Source organism: Hypanus sabinus (genome assembly GCF_030144855.1).
Source record: "Hypanus sabinus isolate sHypSab1 chromosome 31 unlocalized genomic scaffold, sHypSab1.hap1 SUPER_31_unloc_3, whole genome shotgun sequence".
Lineage (NCBI taxonomy): Eukaryota > Metazoa > Chordata > Chondrichthyes > Myliobatiformes > Dasyatidae > Hypanus > Hypanus sabinus.
In genome coordinates this window covers 123,341-145,218 of record NW_026778955.1, presented here as the reverse complement: position 1 = coordinate 145,218, position 21,878 = coordinate 123,341, and the positions used below count along the sequence as shown (strand labels likewise).

General features: G+C 45.4%; 1 long non-coding RNA gene across 1 annotated transcript; it reads left to right on the top strand.

The window, feature by feature from the left end:
- The first annotated feature begins 11 nt into the window (after window positions 1–11).
- Window positions 12–21,385, top strand: LOC132385560 (uncharacterized). The gene is made up of 3 exons (XR_009509194.1): window positions 12–396; window positions 10,280–10,463; window positions 20,222–21,385. It is a non-coding gene; the product is annotated as an uncharacterized LOC132385560 (long non-coding RNA).
- The last annotated feature ends 493 nt before the right edge of the window (window positions 21,386–21,878 follow it).

Below are 21,878 nucleotides of genomic sequence, written 5' to 3'. Positions count from 1 at the left end.
TTTAATTCGTCAATGGCTCCGTTCTGCAGCGTATTTGATTTTATGACACAGATTCGTTTTAAAGTGGAGTTTTAATTTCTACTGTAAGAATTGTTGTGCCGGCAGTTCTGAAAGTCACTGCTAGTTAAAGTCCAGTCGGAGAGTGAAGAATTATCGAAGTTCGGGAAGCTGAAGGATCGAGAAAAGTTGGTGTTGTTGGCGGTGAAACAGGTTCGATTTGATCCTCATTCGGAAGGAATTAGTAACTTGCAATCCAAAATAGTCCCTGCTAAAGAGCAGAAAGGACTGGAGCAAGGAAAGATCAATGCCTTTAAGTCGTTTTATTTCCTTCGCCGTAAATCCTTCGGGCAAGGATGAGCAGTAACGTTGTGACGTCGAGGAAATTATTACTTCAAGGTAAGTGTCTCTTAACTGGCTGTGGACTTTTTACATTATTACTCTAGGAACTGTTTCTGCATTATCGCTTTTAAGAACTGCTTGAGCTGCCATATAGCAGCTAACTTCCGGTTAAGTTAGTCGTTAGTTTATTTTTGGGTTTTTTAGCAGTGTTTAATAAATGTTTTATTTGTTATAAAAACCTGTCCTAATTTTATATTCATTGTTGCTGGATCATAACACCTCTGACAGCTCTCCACATTATCAACAACACCTCCGACCTTTATATCATCAGCAAACTTACTAACCCATCCCTCCACTTCCTCATCCAAGTCATTTATAGAAATCACGAAAAGCAAGGGTCCCAGAACAGATCCCTGAGGCACTCCACTGGTGACCGACCTCCAAGCAGAATATCATCCGTCTAAAACCACTCTTTGCTTCTGTGGGCAAGTCAGTTCTGGATCTACAAAGCAATGTACCCTTGGATCCCATGGCTCCTTACTTTCTTAATAAGCCTTGCATGGGGTACCTTATCAAATGCCTTGCTGAAATCCATATACACTACATCTACTGCTCTTCTTTCACCAATTCGTTTAGTCACATCCTCAATAAATTCAATCAGGGTCGTAAGACATGACCTGCCCTTGACAAATCCATGCTGACTACTACTAATCATATTATATCTCTCCAAATGTACAAAACTCCTGCCTCTCAGGATCCTCTCCATCGGCTACCAACCACTGTGATAAGATTCACTGGGGTATAACCTCTGGGGCTATCTTTACTCCCTCTCTTGAATAAAGGACCAACATCTTGCAGCTCTCCAGTCCTCCGGACCCTCTCGCGTCCTCTTTGATGATGCAAAAAATAATCATCAGAGCATCAGCAATCTCCTCCCTCGCCTCCCACTGTAGTCTGGGGTACATTTCGTTCCGTTCCGGTGGACTTATCCAACTTGATGCACTTGCAAAAGTTCCAGACTATCCTCTTTCTTAATATCTATATGCTCAGACTTTTCAGTCTGCTGCAAGTCATCACTGCAATCACTAAGATCCTTTTCAATAATGAATACAGAAATATAGTATTCATTAAGTACCTCTGCTATTTCCTCTGGTTCCATATACACTTTCCCACAGACACACTGGATAGGTCCTATTCTTCCACGGCTTACCTTACTGAGCTCCATATACTTGTAGAATGCCTTGGGGTTTCCTTAATTCTGACCGCCAAGGCCTTCTCATGGCCCTTTCTGGCTCTCCTAATTTCCTTCTTAAGTTCCTTCCTACCGCCTTATAATCTTCTAGATCTCTAATATTACCTGGCTCTCTGAACCTTTTGTAAGCTTTTCTTTTATTCTTGACTATATTTATTACAGACTTTGTACACCACAGTTCCTGTTACACTACCATAACTTCCCTGTCTCATTGGAACGTACCTATACAGAACTTTACACAAATATCCCCGAATATTTGACGCATTTCTTCCGTACTTTTCCCTGAGAACATCTTTTTTCCAATTTATGCCTCCAAGTGCCAGGTGGGAGATCCATGGGGAGGGATGTGTGGACCAGGGAAGTCGCGGAAAGAAAGATCCTTGTGGAAAGCGTAGAGGGGTGGAGAGGGAAAGATGTGCTTAGAGGTGGGCTCCTGTTGAAGGTGGCAAAAGTTACGGAGGATAATATGCTGGATCCGGAGGCTGGTGGGGTGGTAGGTGAGGACAAGGGTAACTCTGTCACTGTTGTGGTGACGGGGGATGGGGTAAGTGCCAAAGTGCGGGAAATGGAGGAGACACGGGTGAGGGGCATCATTGATGACGGCAGAAGGGAAAACACGATCCTTGAAGAAAGAGGATATTTGAGATGTCCTGGAATGGAAAGCCTCATCTGGGAACAGACACAGCAGAGACGGAGGAACTGAGTTCCTCCCCAGCGACATCTGGGAGACATTCATGCCCTCCACCTCGTCAGTGACTTCCAGTTCTCTGGTCTCGACTGCTTCATTTTTACTGTGGATGTCCAATCTGATACATATCCATTCACCATCAAGAAGGCCTCAAAGCCCTCCGCTGCTTTCTTGACAATAGACTTCACCAGTTCCCCACCACCACACTCCTCCAGTTGGAAGAACTGGTACTCACACGTAATAACTTCTCTTTTCGCTGTTCCCACTTTCTTCAGAGCAAGGGTGTAGCTTTGGCACTGGCATGCGATCCAGCTATGCCTGCCTGTTTGTTGGTTATGTGAAACACTCTATGTTCCAAACCTATACTGGTACTGCCCCCTAACTTTTCCTTCACTACATTGACGACTTCGTTAGTGCTGCTTCCTGCACCCAAGCTGAGCTCGTCAATTTCATCGACTTTGCCCCTGAGTTACACCCAGCCCTCAGATTCACTTGGACTATCTCGGACACTTCTCTCACCATTCTGGACCGCTCTGTCTCCATCTCTGGAGACAGACTATCCACTGACATCTCATAACTACCTAGACTATACCTCTTCCCACCCTGCCACATGCAAAAATGCTCTTAGCTATACCCAGTTCCTCTGTCTCCACCACATCTGTTCCCAGGATGTAGCTTTGCATTCCAGGACATCTCAAATATCCTCTTTCTTTAAGGATCGTGTTTTCCTTCTGCCGTCATCAATGATGCTCTCACCTGTATCTCCTCCATTTCCCTCACTTCGGCCCTCACCCCAACCCCCGTCACTACAACAGGGACAGAGTACTACCCCCACTTTGTCCTCACCTACCACCCCACCAGCCTCCGGATCCAGCATATTATCCTCCGCAACTTCTGCCACCTTCAACAAGACCCCACCACTAAGCACATCTTTCCGTCTCCACCCCTCTCCACTTTCCTTCCGCGAATGCCTGGTCCACACGTCCCTCCCCACGGATCTCCCACCTGGCACTTATCCCTGCAAGCCTAAGGGCTGCACCTGTCCCTTCACCTCCTCTCTTACCACCATTCAGGGACTCAAACAGTCCTTCTAGGTGAGGCAACACTTCACTTGTGAGCTAGTTGGGGGTCATCTACTGCATCCGATGCTCCCGGTGCGGCCTCCTCTACATCATCGAGACCCGACGCATTAGGGTTATTAATGTGATTATTAATAAATTTCCTATTTCATTTAAAGGTCGTAAAAGAGAAAATAAACGACATATTGCGTTTGCTTAATTACAATTTTCTTCTCCGTTAAGTCAGATCTGCTCTGAGAAGTTTTATGTTCATCCAAAAAAATCTAATAACAGGAGCATATATCCTCACAGATTTTGCTCCACTAATGTTCAAATCAAGGGTAAACACTTCGTGGAATATAATTAACGTCATTTCAAGGGTGGCTGTAATACCACCGGAGAGATATCTTCTCTATTTAACACGCTTGCTGTTAATCTGTCAGGAAACGCAGAGGGGGGCTTGAGCCAAATCAAATCAGCGGAGCGGGATTCTGCGGGGAACGATAACTTCCATAACAGATACAAAATAATAAAACAGAATAATACCAGAAGCCACAAAGCAAGGGGAAAGGGAAATTAAACGCCATTTGCAACAAGGTAAACGTTATGCAGATCGAGTGAAAGCCATAAGGTTACTGATTGAGGCGATTGGTTGGATGAGTGAACAAAACTGGTGTTTGAGAACTGGGGTTAAGTATGCTGCAGATCATGTGTATGGAACGAGTAGTAGGTGAATCCTGTCAGCTGGGCAGAGAAAAGGATATGTCAGCGTGAACAGGCCTGAGAAAAACCCCAACACCAACACCCTCCATGGCCGGGTCCCCTATGGCCTGAGCCGATCCGGATGGGTCTGGTTGAAAGATTCATCCAAGATGCTGTTGCGTTGGAGGAGGTCACGGGCTTGGCAAGTGAGACAGAAAACACTGATAACTAAACGCTCAACGCTCATTTACTTACCAACAACAAGAACTGTGCCAATCCTTGCAGCAGAAAGACAGATCTTTGATTTCCTTGGAGAACAACCCCATCTGTTTGTATTTGAACCTCTGCCAATAATTGGGAAATTTAATTTGATGCCATCTGCTTAACAGCATTTGCCGCGTTCACGCGAATAAAAGTTATCTTTGGTCATTTTGTGCCTTTGTTTTAGAATTTCTGTATATAAGGTGAAGTTTAGGCATTTAATTGTGGCCAGAAAAACTTAAAAAGGATACCGAATTACCGGAAAGTGAATTCTCCTGACCTGGACATTGCGAGCAGAAGACAATCCATAATATTGCTCTTCACTCTATCTAGCAACTTCATGTTACTCAATCTGATAGCATCTGGGAATCATTTTATCCCTGTTTTCGCCATGTATGCAGGTCCCCACAATTATTCCCCCGCAGACATCATTGAACAAACAGAAACATGATCACGCCCCTCACTTCCTGTGCAAAGATCGGTATTTTAAGCATTTAAATTCAGAGAAGAGCTGAAGATTTGATAATGCCCCATTGCAGGATTATTCTGAGATTGACCAAGAAAAATGAAAGTCAAACCAAGCCGCCGTGGTCTTCGGTAGTGGCTCAGTTCCATTTCATGCCCGCTGTCACATCTTGCACAATTCTATCAGGGAATCCAAATGTTATTGAGAAGAGTGACGTCGAAACGAGGTGATTGATGTGCTCTTAGCTAATTGCACAATCTATGTATTGTATCGAGTGAGCATACTTAATGTAATGTAAGAAGTCAAACGAAATGAGCAAAAATGAAGGGAACTGAATCCTAAGGCAAAACCTTGATCAGCGACAACCGTGGATCATGGGTCAAAAACTGAAGTCAGAGCTAAGAAGAGTCCAGGTTGACGTGTATTTTACCTTAGTTTCCTGGAAACAAGAAAATTTGGGTCAGTAGTTCAATTGTTCCATTTTATATCACAGAATCTATAAAATATGCTATATCAAACCTTTGTTCTTCGCAGACATTCAGGGAAACAAGCATACGCCAAAGGATGAGAGACAGTAAAAAAATTATAACCCGAAAGCTGTCCCTCTACTCGCCACAGAGACGCATAAGCAGCAGCAAAGCGTCGACCTTCCCGCTCCACCACTTATTGCAACAGAACTCACTGAACACTCCAGCTACTAACCAAACCAAACCAACCAATCTCAATCTCAATCTCAATCTCAATCTCAATCTCAATCTCAATCTCACTCTCCTCTCTCTCTCTCTCTCTCTCTCTCTCTCTCTCTCTCTCTCTCTCTCTCTCTCCTCTCTCTCTCTCTCTCTCTCTCTCTCTCTCTCTCTCTCTCTCTCTCTCTCTCTCTCTCTCCTCTCTCTCTCTCTCTCTCTCTCTCTCTCTCTCCTCTCTCTCTCTCTCTCTCTCTCTCTCTCTCTCTCTCTCTCTCTCTCTCTCTCTCTCTCTCTCTCTCTCTCTCACACACACACACACACACACACACACACACACACACACACACACACACACACACACACACACACACACACACACACACACACACACACACACACACACACACACACACACACACACACACACACACACACACACACACACACACACACACACACACACACACGTTACTCAACTAACTACCTCCAACTGAACTGAACTTTCTTCGTTATATCGTAAGACCGTACCCATTTCGCCTAGGTCTGAAAGAGCCTAGTGTTGTTTCTATTTCCACACATAGATTTATATATAAATATAAATTTTTCAAATGTAAAAAATATATTTTATATATATATATATGTATATCTCATTGCTAACCTGTTCAATATATTTGCATTTATGGTACTGTATTGCTTAGTTACTAATAAATATTATTAGTTTATAGTAATACCAGACTCCAATGTGTTTTCCATTTCTGCTTGTTCTTTAACCCGGTCATGGGGTACGTGACGCAGTTAACAGGCAGACGGCACCTCAACAGCTGACGACCTATGAAGAGAGTTTATTTATTAATTGACATACAGCGCGGAATAGGCCCCTCCTGCCCTTCGGACTATAGTGCTGAACAATCCCCTGATTTAATCCTAGCCGAGCCCGAGGACAATTGGCAATGACCAGCTGGTACGTCTTTAGTCTGCGGGAAACAATCGGAGCAACGCGAGAAACCCCACGCGCTCACGGGGAGAACGTGCAGGCCGCGGTGTGGATTGAGCCGGAGTCACTGGTACTGTAAACCATTGTGCTAACCACCACGCTACCTGCTTTTTTTTTGTTTGTAACTTATCTCAGAATTAATCAGGGCTTTGTCTTTGCAATGGTATGCACGACGCCGAAATTAACCTTCACTGCCCACCAACTCCGGATCACAATAAGAGCTAAATTCGGAAATAAGACCCTAAGCTTTCTGGTAACACGGTAGTCACGTCGGTAGACAGATTGGTAGATGGTTGGATCGTCCTATTGGAGGTAATCATTGCCTTGAGATCCTGTTTCGAGTATATTAGTTGTGAATGATCTACGCATCCTGGACTGTCTTGGCGCATGCAGGCAATGAGTGTTTTATTTCCTGGGAAACCGGAAATGGAAATGAAGCAGATAAATCATTCAGCGAATATCTCCCCTGTGTCTTCCAGATGGGAGGGGAATCGTTACTGAAACAGCTGAATGCTGTTCAGCTCAGTCCACTGTTCTGCGGGATTTCTGCAGTGATAGCCTGCATCTGGTGTGATCGACTGTCGACAACCGCAACAATTTTCTTTTATGGAGGGGATATTGTCTTCCCTTTGTTTCCCTTTGATTTCAATTTTATCAACTCTGAAGGTGAGCTCTGCCGAAGGTGGAATTCACTTCTGGGGAGTCAACTTCTAGATTCTACCAGTAGAAGTCAGATTAGAACAAGTGATTGTATCCTTGGCACTCTTCGAAAGTTCTTTCGGTCACCATCAATCCCGAAAGCCTAGAGGGTGATAACTTTGATGTCATTATTACTGGCAGCAACAGAAATAATAAACCTGATATTACGGATCATTTAACTTCGGAGTGAAAGCTGGAGTCCAGGATAGAAGGTGCAACAGCACAACTCGTGTAAAACCTTAATGGAACGATAGAAAAGTGTGGAGTTATAAAGAAAGCTGCAAAGTGAGGTGAATACTTATGATTTCAAGAACTTCAATTTCATTTGAATTTTTAAATATCTTCATCCGATCCCCTCACAACCCGTTCAGAACAAAGTCGATTTCTGTAACCAAAGAGACGACTAAAATGTTACACCTTTCAATTATTCTAGTAGATCTGTTCTCCTCACTCGCTAACGTCTTTCCATCTTTGCTCAAGTACGGCACCCATACGTGAACACAACTCTCCTGAAACGTGGAATATACTGAATATATTTCATAGATTTGGCGGCATCTGTGTAAAGTTAATGTTATATTTTGTGTCGTTAACAAGGCTTTTTTTCCCTGTGAGTTATTATTATCACACGTTTTGCTTTCCATTTATATCGTCTGCCACACTTGCTTCAATTTTCTGCACAATCCAGTGGGCTCCAACCTATCAGCCCCTCCCCACCTTGAAGCCACCACCACTCTCTGAGGCTGGATCTTTATTCAACGGGACTTCGTCCCCCTGCTTCCCAATGCTTCTATTTATAAAACACAGAATTCTGTCTGCCTGATTTCACAGCAACACTGAGCTGTGGAGATGCCCAATGCTTCTATTTATAAAACACAGAATTCTGTCTGCCTGATTTCACAGCAACACTGAGCTGTGGAGATGCCCAATGCTTCTATTTATAAAACACAGAATTCTGTCTGCCTGATTTCACAGCAACACTGAGCTGTGGAGATGCCCAATGCTTCTATTTATAAAACACAGAATTCTGTCTGCCTGATTTCACAGCAACACTGAGCTGTGGAGATGCCCAATGCTTCTATTTATAAAACACAGAATTCTGTCTGCCTGATTTCACAGCAACACTGAGCTGTGGAGATGCCCAATGCTTCTATTTATAAAACACAGAATTCTGTCTGCCTGATTTCACAGCAACACTGAGCTGTGGAGATGCCCAATGCTTCTATTTATAAAACACAGAATTCTGTCTGCCTGATTTCACAGCAACACTGAGCTGTGGAGATGCTTCTTAACGCTGTTCACTGGTGCGCTTTCCCACTAATGACATATAGCAGTTCATACCAGTTGCCGGTATGTGAATTCTCTCTGAGAGAGCACTGCTATGGTCTGACTTGGATTATTCCTTATTTCATAACCTCATTTTATTTAACAACATCGGTATTCAGCTTGATAGACGCTGGGTCCATTAGCCGCTGTGTACGTGGTAGGGTTAGGGTTAGGGTTACCCTAACCCTAACCTTAATCTTAATGCGTGGTAGACAGGAGTAAAGAGGAGATGCGAGGTAGAGGAGTTTCCGTGGTCAGGAACCAATCAGAAATAAATTAAATCTGCAGATGCTAGAAATCAAAGTAATACACACAAAATGCTGTAGGAAAGTGAAAAACCAGTCAGTATCTATAAAAGGGGTAAACTGAGGACGTTTCGGGCCACCACCTGTCATCAGGACTGGAGCAAAGAGATGAGCCGTCGGGTTAAGTACGTGGGGAAGGGCCGGAGAAGTACACGATGGTGGGTCACAGATGAAACTGGGAGCAGAGAGCAGGTGAAATAAAGAGCTGAGAACTGGATTGGTGAAAGCGATAGAGTGCTGGAGAACGGCAATCAGATAGGAGAGGACAGAAGGCCTGGAAGAAAGGAAAGCGGAAGAGCACGAGAGGCAGGTGATGGGCACGTAAGGAGATATGGCGAGAGAGGGAAATATGAATGGGGAATGGTGAATGGGGGGGGCAGGTCAATCACTGGAAGATCGAGAAATTGATGATCATGCCATCAGACTGGAGGCTACTCAGAGGGAATATAAGGTTTTGCTTCTACAACTTGATTGTGGCCTCATCGCGGCAGTAGAGGAGTGCATGGACTGGCATTACAGAATGGGAATGGGTGTACATTTGGTTAGGCTCTCGGTCACATGTACGACAGTCATGTCCTTTCGAGACCGAGCCCGAGTTCACGGTTAGAATGCGAAGTTTGCTCCTCGATGAAAAGCAGCTTCAGCCGACGCTTGATTCCAGGAGCAACTCTCTCCGATCCTGGGACCAGTGGATTTCCTCCACTGCGGCTGAGTGGGACTGTTTTACTGGAAACGGGATTACACTCACAGAGCGTGGTTCTGTGTCCCCTGTTGAGTTTGCGGAAGTACAACAGGAACTCCATCTGATTGCTGATCAGTCCCGTGGGAAGAGCTCGTTGGAGGCGGAGAGTCCTGACGGATTATGGTGTATTGGCACCAGGTGTTGTGTTCTCCCAGAAAACCTGTAGAAACGACTAAAACTCCCCGTTAGGCTAATCTTAACATCTGAACTACATTCTACAGAGGGGTGGTTGAGAGTGTGCTGACCTTTTGCATCACAACCCGGTACTCCAGCTGCAGTGCTGCCGACAAAAAAGCCTTGCAGAGGGTGGTTAGGGGAGCAGAGAAGGTTATTGGGGTCTCCCTACCTTCTGTCCAAGACCTCTTTCAGAGTCGATGCCTCCAGAAGACACGGTACATCATTAAAGACCCCTCACACCCTCTCCATGAACTGGTTGTTCTTCTGCCATCAGGTAGGCGTTACAGGAGCGTCAAAACTAAAACCACAAGGCTACTAAACAGCTTCCTCCCACAGGCAGTCAGACTGCTAAATAGCTGGTCTACCTGACTCTGCTTTGGACACATTTAACTTGCACTGGATCCTTATAACTTGTTTTTAACTGACATGTGGCTGTAGTGTTTTATTATTTATTGTTATGTTTATTATTTAATGTTGCGTTTGTTATGTTATGATTGCACTGCTCTTGGGAAACGCTGTCTCATTCTGCCCTGCAGAGCTGATGTACGGTTAGGATGACAATAAAGTTTTTGAATCTTGAATCTCAGGAGCCCTTCACCCACCGTTTCCGGAAGTAGCAGCTTCTCACGACTTGTCGTGCGCTGGATCACAATTCGTGCAACCACCACCTCTGGAAGAGCGATGGTCAGAGACTGAATTACACTGTCAACCTTCCAATGTGCAGTTGGATCAAATGTTGACCCCGGTTTAAAAACTAAAGTACCGTTCCTGGTAAGATATAAATGACTATTCTATTCTATATATACTATTCTAATATTAATCGTGAGATATTAATTGTGAGACTTTGGGAATAAACTTCCATTCGTGCACTTCATGAAGTAGTCTGCTTTGGTCACCACGCACCAAATGCAATGCACGCAGCACAGTTAGCACCAAATGCTAACTGTGCCGGTGTCCGGTCCCTAGCACTGTAGCTGGTCAATGATTTCAAAGACTGGGGATTGAAAATTCGCTACCATTTTCCCGTGGCTGTTTCAAAGACATCGCCACCATCAGAAGCTTTAGAGCATCAACTGAGTTTGATTGGCCTTGAGCAGGAATTCACAATTGGAGTCCACAGAGCCCTCGGTGAATGGCAGAGGTACATGTCTTTAAAAGGGCAGGAACACCTGGTCTTGAGGCTGTGGTACAATGACTCTCAGAACGAGGAATCCGCTCTAACTCAAGGCTTTTCTGTAACCCTGTCATCAAACTGAATGAGGTGAGATTCCTGTAATAAAACTGAATAGGGTGGACTATGCCTTTAAAAGAGAGAAAGCGGGGGAGAGACACTGACTACAGTACTGCTGCCTTCTTCTAGGTTGCTGTGGTGAGAGAGAGGTGGAGTTACGTGATGGACAGTTTGATGGTTACAGTTGCTTTGCAGCGTGTTTATTTAAGCAAGGGCAGATGACTCTCTCACAGATACTCCGAGTGCTCTCAAGGGTGGGTTGAGGATCGATCAGGAGAGTCACGGTGTGTAGAAGGGCTGACCCTGCGGAGGCTACCAGTGTGTTTACCCTTGCCTAGGTGGTTGTTTTCCCTTGAAGACAATACCTTTTGTGATGAGCTACGTTTGGTTAACCCGAGAGTGGATTCGGAGTACGACGACGGAAGACCAATGACACCCGTTTATTCCTTCTTCTCCTATTGTGGATTTCACCTTGGCTTACAGACACCTCTCTCTCCCTCACCAGCTCTGTGCATCGAACTGAACTTTCTTACAGTACCATCGTAAGACATTAAACCATGCCACCCGAGCTGAAATCGAGTTTGGGAATAATATTCTCTCAAACACACACACACCATATACATAACACAGCTAACTTTTGATTTACCCAGTTTAAGCTACTATATTAAAGTAGTCACTAATAAATAGTGGGTTTTAGCATCAAAACCAGACTCCAGGCGTGGTCTATTGCTGCTAGTTTGTTTAAACCGTTGCGTGTACGTAACACTATCCCATTCATAATTTTATATGTTTCTATAAAATCTCCTTGCACCTTTCTGAATTCCAGTGACTATAGTCCCAGGCGTCTCTATCTCCCTTCATAGTCTAACCACCTTATCTCTGGAATCAACGTGGTGAAACTCTCTGCCAGTACACCTTCCTCAAGTGAGGAGACCAGAACTGCACACAGTATTCCAGATGCGGCCTCCCCAGTATCCTGTACAGTTGCAGCGTGACTTAACTGCTCTTAAATTCAAGAAGAGCAACATTCCATTTGAGTTCTTGATAGCCTGCTGCACCTGCAAACTAACCTTTTGCGATTCATGCACAAACACACCCATCCTTCTGCATAGCAGTATGCTGCAATCTTTTACCATTTAAATGATAATCTTTCCTTTGAATGTGGATGGCCTCACATTTACCAACATGGGCTCTATCTGCCATAGCCTTGCGCACTCACTTCACCTATCCATATCTCTCTGTATCGTCTGCACAATTTGCTTTTCCACTCAATTTACTGTCATCAGTAAACTTAGACATAGTACACTCGGAACCCTCTTTCATCCCATGACACTAGTGTATACGGTGAATAGTTGTGGGTCATGCACCAACCCCGGCTGCTCACCGCTCACCACTGAGCATCCATCTGTTCCCCTTTATCCACTATGCTTGTAATAATTGCAAATAACTCCAGAAATTTTTTGAAACAAGACCTGCCTTTGCTGGATCCAGGCTGTGTCTGCCTGATAAATCCAGTTATTTCCTGATGTTCACTATTTCTTCTTCTTTAATGATAGCTTCACGCATTTTCCCAACTGCAGATGTTAATTTAACTGGCCTATAGTTCCCTGCCTCTTTCCTACATCCTTTTTTGAACAATAGTGTGACATTTGCCTTCTTCCAATCCGCCAGGACCTGTACAAAGTCTAGGGAATTTTGGTAAATTATCAGCAAAGCCCCAACTATAACCTCTGCCATTTCTTTCCGTACCCTGGTATACATTCCATCAGGACCAAGGGACTTGTCTGTCTTTAGGCCCACAGTTTGCTCAGCACTACCTCTTTAGTGATAGCTATTGTATCAAGATCCTCACCTCCCATCACGTCCATATCATCTCTCTTCAGCTTGTTATAGTGTCCTGAACCGTGAAAGCTGACACAAAATATTCTTTCAAAGCTTCAGCCATTTCCTCCTTACCCAATATCAACTCCTCCTTGTCACCCTCCAAGTGACATACGTTCACTTTGGCCATCATTTCTGCTTTTTATAAATATAAAATAACTTTTATTACCTGTTTCTATATTATGTGCTAATTTATTTTCATGATCTAACTTATCTTACTCCATTGCTTGCTTAGTTGTTCTTGTTGCTTTTTAAAGTTTCTTCAATCTTCCGGTTTGTCACAACTATTGGCGACTTTGTAGACACAAGCTTTTACTTTGATGTCTTCCTTTATTTCCTTAGGTTATCCATGGCTGGCTCTCCCCACCCTTACTGTCCTTACATTTTCCTTCTTTTGAGCACCGTGAAAAATCTCTTTTAAAGTCTTTCCCTGTTCTTCAACCATCTCACCATGTAGCCAATGTTCCCGGTCTACCTCATCCAACTCCTCCCTCATTCCTTTGTTCAGTCATAATACGCTGGTCTTATATCAAACTATTTCAACCCCATTTGTATGAGAAAATTATGTTATGATCACTCTTTCAAAGAGGATCCATAACTATGTTTGCTAATTGTGTACAGTTTTGGTCTCCAGGGTTAAGGAAGGACATCCTGGCTATAGAAGAAGTGCAGCGTAGATTCACAAGGTTAATTCCTGGGATGTCTGGACTGTCTCATGCAGAGAGGTTAGAGAGACTTGGCTTGTACACGCTGGAATTAAGGAGATTGAGAGGGGATCTGATTGCAACATATAAGATTATTAAGGGATTGGACAAGATAGAGGCAGGAAATATGTTCCAGATGCTGGGAGAGTCCAGTACCAGAGGGCATGGTTTGAGAATAAGGGGTAGGTCATTTAGGACAGAGTTAAGGAAAAACTTCTTCTCCCAGAGAGTTGTAGGGGTCTGGAATGCACTGCCTCGGAAGGCAGTGGAGGCCAATTCTCTGGATGCTTTCAAGAAGGAGCGAGATAGGTATCTTATGGATAGGGGATTCAAGGGATATGGGGATAAGGCAGGAACCGGGTATTGATAGGAGATGATCAGCCATGATCTCAAAATGGCGGTGTAGACTCGAAGGGCCGAATGGTCTACTTCTGCACCTATTGTCTATCGTCTATTGTCTAATTTTACCCGTCTCATTGCACAGGACCAGATCCAAGATAGCATGTTCCCTTATAGGTAAAATAACATAATGTTCAAGATAGCAGAAAGTAAGTAAGTTGCAGCAGCACCAGAATATCACAGTAATGCACAAAGTGCCGTTAGTGCAAGTATTTGAGTCCTTGTGTGTGCTCACAGTTTCAGTCATTGCTCTGTGGGAGTGGTGTGATGGAGGCCACAGCTCTGGGGTAGAACGTGTTCCTCAGTCTATTTGTTCTGGCTTTTAGTGGCCTGAACCTTTTGCTTGATGGCAACAGGTCAAACAGGGAGTGGCCGGGGTGTGTGGTGTCTCTGGTTATGTTGTTTGCTTTCCTCCTGAGTCTGCTGGAATAGATGGTGTCCAGTCCTGGGAGCTCCATCCTGACAATTCGCTGGGCCGCCTTCGCCACGCGATGCAGGTCTTGTCGTTCAGTGGCTGTGTAGCTGGCATACCACTGTGGCACTGTTGGTCAGGATGGTTTCAGTTGTGCTTCTGTAGAAGTTAAGCCACAGCTTTTGTGGGAGTTTGTCCCGTTTCAGCTTTCTGAGGAAGAAGAGTCTTTGTTGTGTCTTTTTTACAAGCAGCGAGGTGTTGGTGGTCCATGTCAGCGAGGTGTTGGTGGTCCATGTCAGCGAGGTGTTGGTGGTCCATTTCAGCGAGGTGTTGGTGGTCCATTTCAGCGAGGTGTTGGTGGTCCACGTCAGCGAGGTGTTGGTGGTCCACGTCAGCGAGGTGTTGGAGGTCCACGTCAGCGAGGTGTTGGAGGTCCACGTCAGCGAGGTGTTGGTGGTCCACGTCAGCGAGGTGTTGGTGGTCCACGTCAGCGAGGTGTTGGTGGTCCACGTCAGCGAGGTGTTGGTGGTCCATGTCAGCGAGGTGTTGGTGGTCCATGTCAGCGAGGTGTTGGTGGTCCATGTCAGCGAGGTGTTGGTGGTCAATGTCAGTGAGGTGTTGGTGGTCCACGTCAGCGAGGTGTTGGTGGTCCATGTCAGCGAGGTGTTGGTGGTCCATGTCAGCGAGGTGTTGGTGGTCCATGTCAGCGAGGTGTTGGTGATCCATGTCAGCGAGGTGTTGGTGGTCCATGTCAGCGAGGTGTTGGTGGTCCATGCCAGTGAGGTGTTGGTGGTCAATGTCAGTGAGGTGCTGGTGGTCCATGTCAGCGAGGTGTTGGTGGTCCATGTCAGCGAGGTGTTGGTGATCCATGTCAGCGAGGTGTTGGTGGTCCATGTCAGCGAGGTGTTGGTGGTCCATGCCAGTGAGGTGTTGGTGGTCAATGTCAGTGAGGTGCTGGTGGTCCATGTCAGCGAGGTGTTGGTGGTCCATGTCAGCGAGGTGTTGGTGGTCCATGTCAGTGAGGTGTTGGTGGTCCATGTCAGCGAGGTGTTGGTGATCCATGTCAGTGAGGTGTTGGTGGTCCTTGTCAGCGAGGTGTTGGTGGTCCTTGTCAGCGAGGTGTTGGTGGTCCTTGTCAGCGAGGTGTTGGTGGTCCATGTCAGTGAGGTGTTGGTGGTCAATGTCAGTGAGGTGTTGGTGGTCCATGTCAGTGAGGTGTTGGTGGTCCATGTCAGCGAGGTGTTGGTGGTCCTTGTCAGCGAGGTGTTGGTGGTCCTTGTCAGCGAGGTGTTGGTGGTCCATGTCAGTGAGGTGTTGGTGGTCAATGTCAGTGAGGTGTTGGTGGTCCATGTCAGCGAGGTGTTGGTGGTCCATGTCAGCGAGGTGTTGGTGGTCCATGTCAGTGAGGTGTTGGTGGTCCATGTCAGCTGTTTTGACAACATAACTCCAAGGAACTTCAGGTTTTCCACACTTTCCGCAACCTCTCCATGTATATGGAGGGGAGTGTGTACTCTGTCCTTTGATCTCCTGAAGTCAATGATCATCTCTTTTGCTTTAGAAGTGTTAAGGGCCAGGCCGTTGTCCTTCATCAGTCAGATGATCTACCTCGAGCCTGTAGGCTGTTTCATCCTAGTCCAAGATCAGGCCAACCACTGTGGCATCATCTGCAAATTTAATTATGGAGTTGGAGGTGTAGATGGGGGTGCAATCATGTGTGAAGAGTGTGTAGAGCATAGGACTCAGCACTCAGCCCTGCGGGGTGCCTATTTTTAAGATGAGGGTGGTGGAAGTGTGCTTACCAATTCTGACTTGCTGTGATCGGTCTGTGGGTAAGTCCATGACCCATGAGCACAGGGAGGAACCAAGGCCAAGAGTGTTCAGTTTGCTGACCAGTTTATGGGGGATGACTATGTTAAATGCAGATCTGAAGTCCACAAATAAAATCCTCACATAAGTGTTGGGTTCCTCTAAGTGAGTCAGAGCAATATGGAGGGCTGTTGTGATTGCATCCTCTGTGGAGCGGTTTGCCCGGTAGGAAAACTGGTATTGTCCAGATCAGGTGGGATTGTAGCCTTAATGTGTGAGAGCACAAGTATCTCAAAGCACTTTGTGGCTACGGGTGTCAGCGCTACAGGGCAATAGTCATTCAGGCACTTCACAGCTGATTTTTTTGGGGCAATTTTTTGGTGGAGGTTTTAAGCATGTTGGAACAACAGCTTGTTGCAGAAAGGTTAAATACACTAGTAAACACTTCAGCAAGCTGGCCGGCATATGCTTTCAGTAGAACATAGAATAGTACAGCACATTACAGGCCCTTTGGCCCACAATGTTGTGCCGACCCTCAAACCCTGCCTCCCATATAATCCCCCACCTTAAATTCCTCCATATACCTGTCTAGTAGTCTCTTAAACTTCACTAGTGTATCTGCCTCCACCACTGACTCAGGCAGTGCATTCCACGCACGAACCACTGTCTGAGTAAAAAACCTTCCTCTAATATCCCCCTTGAACTTCCCTCCCCTTACCTTAAAGCCATGTCCTCTTGTACTAAGCAGTGGTGCCCTGGGGAAGAGGCACTGGCTGTCTACTCTGTCTATTCCTCTTAATATCTTGTACACCTCTATCATGTCTCCTCTCATCCTCCTTCTCTCCAAAGAGTAAAGCCCTAGCTCCCTTAATCTCTGATCATAATCCTTACTCTCTAAACCAGGCAGCATCTTGGTAAATCTCCTCTGTACCCTTTCCAATACTTCCACATCCTTCCTACAGTGAGGCGACCAGAACTGGACATAGTACTCCAAGTGCTGCCTAACTAGAGTTTTATACAGCTACATCATTACATCACGACTCTTAAACTCTATCCCTCGACTTATGAAAGCTAACACCCCATAAGCTTTCTTAACTACCCTATCTACCTGTGAGGCAACTTTCAGGGATCTGTGGACATGTACCCCCAGATCCCTCTGCTCCTCCACACTACCAAGTATCCTGGCAGTTACTTTGTACACTGTCTTGGAGTTTGTCCTTCCAAAGTGTACCACCTCACACTTCTCTGGGTTGAACTCAATCTGCCACTTCCAAGCCCACTTCTGCATCCTATCAATGTCTCTCTGCAATCTTCGACAACCCTCTACACTATCTACAACACCACCAATCTTTGTGTCATCTGCAAACTTGCCAACCCACCCTTCTACCCCGACATCCAGGTTATTAATAAAAATCACAAAAAATAGAGGTCCCAGAACAGATCCTTGTGGGACACCACTAGTCACAACCCTCCAATCTGAACGTATTCCCTCCACCACGACCCTCTGCCTTCTGCAGGCAAGCCAATTCTGAATCCACCTGGCCAAACTTCCCTGGATCCCATGCCTTCTGACTTTCTGAATAAGCCTACCATGTAGAACCTTGTCAAATGCCTTACTAAAATCCTTGCAGATCACATCCACTGCACTACCCTCAGTACCCGGCCGGGCACTCCGTCTGGGCCAGCTGCCTTACTCGCATTCACTTTCCTCAGGGTGGATCTCACCTGATGTTGCTTAAGGACCAGTGTGGACTCATCGTCAGGTGGGTTGATGAGTGGAGCAGCCTCCTCCCTCCGAATATCAAAGCGGGCAAAGAACTGGTTTAGGACATCAGGCAGTGTGACATCATCATCTGGCAGCAGATTATTGGTTTTGTTTATGTCAGCGCCTTGATGCCTTTCCACATACTGCGGGGGTTGTTGTTATCAAACTGATTTTCAATGCACAATTTGTATTTGCGCTTTGCATCCCTGATGCCCCTGCAGACATTCCCCTGTGCTTCACTGTAGGCTGGTTTGTCTCCTGACCTGAAGGTTGCATCGCGCTCCCTGAGTACTGCTCTCACATTGCTGTTAATCCATGGCTTTTGATTGGAAAACATCTTAATTGTCTTTTGTATTATTACATGTTCTGTGCAGAACTTAATATATCCTAGGACTGAACTGGCACATTCCTCCAGGTTTGCTCCCTTTGCAAACAAGCCCCGATCTGTCTTGTCAAAACAGTCCTGTAGCATTGAGGTGGCTTCCTCAGAGCACGTGTACTGTCTTGATGGTTGGTTTTACTCTGCAGATCTGTGGTCTGTAAGCTGGAGTCAGTGTGAGGGAGATATGGTCTGATTGTCCTAGATGTACAGATGCGATTGCTTTGAATGCTCCTGGAATATTTGTGTAGACTATGTCTAGTATGTTATTTTCTCATGTCAGGAAATATCACTGACATATGTTGTGAAACTGTGTAGACTTGGTCTAGTATGTTACTTTCTCTTTTTGGGAAATTCACATTTTTGTAAAATTTGGGCATGACCAGTTTAAGATAGACAATAGACAATAGGTGCAGAAGTAGACCATTCGGCCCCTCGAGTCTGCACTGCCATTCTGAGATCATGGCTGATCATTCACTATCAATACCCAGTCCCTGCCTTGTCCCCATATCCCTTGATTCCCCTATCCATCTGTGCAATTGAAGTCCCCTGCTACAATGATCACTCCATCCGGGTGAGCCATGAGCTGTTTGTTGGCGCTATCATGTAGCTTTTCCAATGCTAACTTAGCTTTAGCTTGCAGGGGAACGTATACAGCCATAATTATTATCCTCATGAATTCTCTCAGGAGAAAGAATGGTCTACACTTTACCGCAAGGTCAAGTCCGTGCAGCAGTGTTTATCCACAATGTTCACGGCTGTACACCAATTATTGTTTACATAGACACACAGTCCTCCTCCCCTGCATTTCCCGGAGTCCTGCATGCGGTCAGGAAACCAAAACTTCCTCAAAGCTTTCTCCTCCCCAAGCAATTGGCCATAATCAAATGTGCTGCCCATGTAATGGACAACACGGACATCAGTAATGGCAATGCCAGAGCTGATCAAGCTGCCAAAGATGCTGCAACAGCTCACAATTCTATTGTGTCCTCTATGGCACCAAATCGTTCACTTGCCTCAAAAGCAACGGACAGACTAGACATTGTAACTGCACAGCATTAACAGGCAAATGCCCGACTCAGAAAAACAAATATGGAAGACGCATGGGTGTTTGTGTCAGAAGGCCTCTGGATTACTCCAGTTGGCCGAGTGTGTGTACCTGATGCTTTGCTATCAATGCTTATTGATTGTTTGCATACTGATACCCACCTTCGCAGGGAGGGAAGGACCAATATTATGTTGCGTACCTGGTGACCCATGACTGTAAGAAGCAGCAAAGGCACATGTCAGATCATGTTTAATATGTCAGCAAAATAACGCTGGCCAAGGAGTGAGGTGCGCAACAGGGAAAACACCCTTGTCAAGTGGTCCATTTGAGTGTATTCAGCTTGATTTTATTGAATTGATGCGTGTACATTGCTATAAGTATTGTCTTGTTATTATTGATGTATTTAGCTGATGGGTTGAAGCCTTTCCAACCACCAATAATAAAGCCTCAATGGTGGTAAAATTACTACTGACATAGATTATACTGAGGTTTGGAGTGCCTTGACAGATTAGTTCAGGCAATGGTCCCCACTTGGTAGGGAAAATTAACGAAGAATTATGTGAAGCACTGCATATTCAGCAACAATTCCATTGTGCCTACCATACCCAGGCAGCAGGAGTAGTAAAAAGAGCCAATGGAACTATTAAGACCAAACTAACCAAATTAATGTCTGAGACTGCTCTCAATTGGCAAAAGGTCCTGCCCTTAGCTCTATAAAACAAGAGTCACCTCCCATTCAACCATGAGATTATTGGCCACAGAAATAATTTATGGCCGACCTAGTAGAACCCCTTGGGGCGCCAACACAGACCCACCTTCCCAAGTAGATCTAAATATTATGGGAGAAGAAGTGCAAAGATATTTTCAGCAGCTAACCTCATCTCTAAAGTTTCTCCATTCAAAGGTAAAGTATGCCTTCGGACCACTGCCACAAGAGACGGATCAAGATTCAACCAACCAGAATGAACCCCCCAGACTGCAAACTGGAGACTTCATGCTAATCAAGGACTGGGATCACCCCAAGCTCAAACCAAGGTCATTCCAGATATTCCTTCAGACGCCAAATGGAGTCAAAGTCCGAGGACAGAATCGCTGAATCCATCTGAGTGACTACAAACGATGGGCCCCACAAGTAACTTAAAGACTGTTATTGGACTTTCTGTTATTATGGCCACCTTAATTGTATCCGGACTTGAGGACAATTTGTTTTGTAAAACTCATATACATTTCCATGGTAATCGAACTGTGTGTTACCCGCTTGCCCAGTCAGTAGAGGCATTATTTGTAGCCAACCCTGTGTGGGACCCCACCCTCCGACCTTTATACCACAGATACTTCAGAGCGTGGGTCTGAGTGAAAATGTCAGGACAGGTAGGAGAGCTGATAAAAGATAGGTCTCAGTTCCCCAACTGCACAGGAACCCAGGGAGAAATCGTAGGATTTGCTCTGATCCCATGAGCTATCTACTTTGTTTCTCAGGATGGGGATAGGGATGCGCCAACACTTTGATCCCCACAAATGCCTCTTGTGCCCAAAGACAATGTGCCTGCAGACATTGCCGGGTGAGCAATGGAATATTCTTCTGCACCTGTGATGAGGAAAGGTGTTTAAACGTTACTGCATGAAGACAGCTCATTTGTGGGCGCTGCAACGGAACTCACGTCAGCTCTGACTCCTGGTCATAGCCTTTTACCGACTACCAACTCAAGGGTTCGGAGTCGGGAGGTAACTCCAGCCTGGAAAGAAACTGGAAATCTAAGCAGTTTGCGAGTTTCAATGACATGCTAGAATCTGTCCTGATGACATGCAGGAGTTTAGATACTGATCGCACAATTTGTTCTTGGGTGGATGACCTTTGCTTCTGCTTTAGGTGTTTCAGTATTCTCTGTCTCGTACCATCACTGTTGCCAGGCATGTGGCTATGGGGGTGGCTGAAAATTGTATCTTGCATACATGACTGACTGTGGTGTAAAACTCTATAAAAAGGGAGGACTGTTCCCTTGTTCGTACAGCATCACTTGACAGAGCTCCGCAAGCACTGCGAAGTTTGTTAAGCAATCCTCCAAAAAGCCTGTACTTGCTTAAGTAAAGAATTGTGGCTATCCACAGAAGGTGGCGTATTGCATTTGTATCAAGTGTGTAAGAATCACAAGAAAAACGAACCGACATTACACCACAGTCCAGAGTCCGAAACTGTTTCCCTGCCCCTCATCATATCCTCTCACCTCTCCCACTGTCCAGAGCCTGAAACTCTGCCCTGTGCTGACCCATCTCTGGTTTCTGACCTTGCTCCACTGAACATCCAACTGAGCATTCAGCGTTCTGCTTTCAGACTTTAGAGTACAGTGGTGTCCTCTAACAACCCAGCCGTGTGAGACACAGCCCTCAGAAAGGGTGAAAATGACCAATAAGAGCAGGGAATAAGGTGTTTAACTACCATTAGTCCTCGGTCCAGAGATTTGAGGGACTAGCAACATGTCAGATGTAACCACAGTCAGCTCGTCGTCTGCAGAATGTCATGCAGGAAACTCAAGGGAAATCCCTTCACCCACAGAGTGGTG